This window comes from Priapulus caudatus, unplaced genomic scaffold (assembly GCF_000485595.1).
Source record: "Priapulus caudatus unplaced genomic scaffold, Priapulus_caudatus-5.0.1 Scaffold1536, whole genome shotgun sequence".
Taxonomy (NCBI): domain Eukaryota; kingdom Metazoa; phylum Priapulida; class Priapulimorpha; order Priapulimorphida; family Priapulidae; genus Priapulus; species Priapulus caudatus.
This window is the reverse complement of record NW_014578597.1, coordinates 42577-45245: the sequence shown is the minus strand read 5'-3', so window position 1 is coordinate 45245 and position 2669 is coordinate 42577.

Genomic DNA, 2669 nt, shown 5'->3' with positions numbered 1-2669 from the left:
CTTACACCTGATTGCTCAATACCAAAGCAAACTGTCACCTTGAATGGCATAGCTAACAAAGAGCAGATCATTCGAATGACCGTAGATTAACTGAGTTTGTCTGGCGTTCCTGAGGGCAAGAACATCATTGTGACAGGACCTGATGTTCGTCCCATTGACGTGGGTACTGGTACCCAGCTCAAACCAGTGACGCATGAGGAAGCTGACATCCTCATTGCTTATCATGCGATAAATGAAGCTGTGGCAGGGCATTCATCTATCAAAGTTGTGTCTGACGACACAGATGTCCTTGTGATCCTGGCCCACCATCTACATGCGCAAACAAACGACATGCCAAGCAGTGTACAACTTCTCATGGAGTCATGCACCAGAAATCGCGCTATGATTAATGTCAATGAAGTTGTGAAAAAGCATGCACAAGTTATGCCCAACCTCCTGGCGGCTCACGCACTAACTGGTTGCGATTCCGTATCCTCTTTTGCTGGAATTGGCAAGGCAACAGTCCTGAAGCAATTGTAACAGTGCGCATGCGTAATTAGTATTAAAAGTTGGTTATTTAGGAAGCACCCATGCGCACATAGTATATTCATGAATGAACATGTTTACACGCTAGTCAGCCAGCTAGCCGCTCAAGGTCGAGCGAGTCGCGTATGCGCCTTTAGACCATGTATGTTTAAATTCAGATGCGCTTGACAACGTATACTACGACCGCGTGTAGCGACACGCGCCTTGCTATCTTTGACATATATACATAAGATAGCGCGAGTAACTGTGTCGCCTTAGGACATGTATAGTTGGAAGCTTCGAGAACAAGCCGCCTTGGGTGTGACAGCCGATGGTCCCAGTTGTCATGGGAACAGCTGTGCAACTCAGATACGTGTATTATATATGCACGTCGCCACGTTGTAATCAACTTGCGCGTGTGACACTAGTTTATGTGTTCATATTAATTACTGTATATAATATGTATACAGGCGTCTATATATGTGTGTATACGCGGGATATGATACATATGACGTATGGTATCTAATATATATTTGAGTTCGTATGTATGTATGTATGTATGTATGTATGTATCTTCCCTATAGGCGGCCAAACCGCCCAAGCGATCTGGATGCAATTTTCACAGGGCCATCTCTTATACCCGGGGAGTGTTCCTAGACGAAAAAAATCCCAATACGACATCCCGAAGAGCTCATTGGCAAGATACGTAAAGGCCAATAATGACGATAACAATAACATCGTAGGTTTTAAAAAGCCTCGACAACTGTTCAGTGATGAACATGAGCAACTTATTGTCGACTACGTTATCGAGGCTTTCAGCATATATTTTGGGTTAACTCCAACAGAAGTCAGAAAGTTGGCATACGAGATGGCAATAGCGAATAATATTCCCGTACCACCAACATGGACTTAAAATGAGATTGGTGGGAGGGAATGGTTCGCATCATTCATCAGGCGCCATACTATCAGCATTCGGACGCCCGAGGCTACAAGTTTTGCCCGAGCTACAGGGTTCAATCCGGCAAATGTGAAACTTTTCTTCGATAAACTAGTGGATGTCGTCGGTTGTTATAACTTCTTACCGTGCGACATCTGGAATCTAGACGATCTGCAGCCCGGATATCCGCGCAAACGCTGCGCAGCGGTGACAATAAATCTTATTCGCTGCCCTATTTAGAAAAATTTCGGCAGTGCCCTATGGGTATAGGATAAAGCCGTATAATCGGTCAATTGAGGAGTTGTGGCAATTCCACAAGCCTCTCGACTATGCACGTAGGTCGAGAATAAATACAAATGCTCGTAATTGCTCGTTTGCTGGTCGGCGCGTTTGCTTTTCCTCTAGAAAAGCGAGTTTGCATTTCTTCCGTTTCACGCCCTGAATTTATTATCGTACATATGGCGTCCCATAGATGGCGCGACGAGGCCCTCTTCGAGGGATTTTCAAGGTATTTTTCCACACAAGGATCGGCGATTCAGCTTAGACTGCTCCGCGGTGGAGAGTTCCACACGCTGCACTAACTATAACTTTAGTGTAGCGAAAGATACTTGGCCGAGTTAAGGTCCGTACCAGTCTAGCTGCAATCGTGACGTGCGATTCAAAATTACCGTAGCCATCTTAGTACCCCCGACGTTGATTGGCTAAGCCCGTTGATTGATGTTTGTTTACACTGAGAATTTCCACTAGATGTTATCTGGAAAAGCTCCCCCGCCGCCGTGGCGTCAGCAGCAGCAGCCGTATGCATCTTAGTACCCCCGATGGTCTAATGTTTCCGATGATGACGTAATAGTTCGAGCATGTAGTTTCGTATTCATACATAGCCATCGATGTTGCATCCATCGATATATCATGCCACGCTGTTGTAGTGCATATCCAAGTGTAAGGTTGTTCCATGTGAGGAGTGAATTCCATCGGTGAGACAACATTGAAATAGGCCTAGTCATCGTCTAGTTGTTACATAATGTTGTTCTTGACAGTTGCCATTGCCGTTGAACGATAAAGATTTGTTAACATTTGTTACCGCAAATAATAGTATAGTGTCGAATGATATATTATAGGAACGTATTATATACCCGACCGTCGTGTACCGAGTGATGCAAAATGGCATTGCGACCACATTTTTTGTGCAAGGGGATGACTCTCGCCAATTTTATAAGTCTAATTGTTG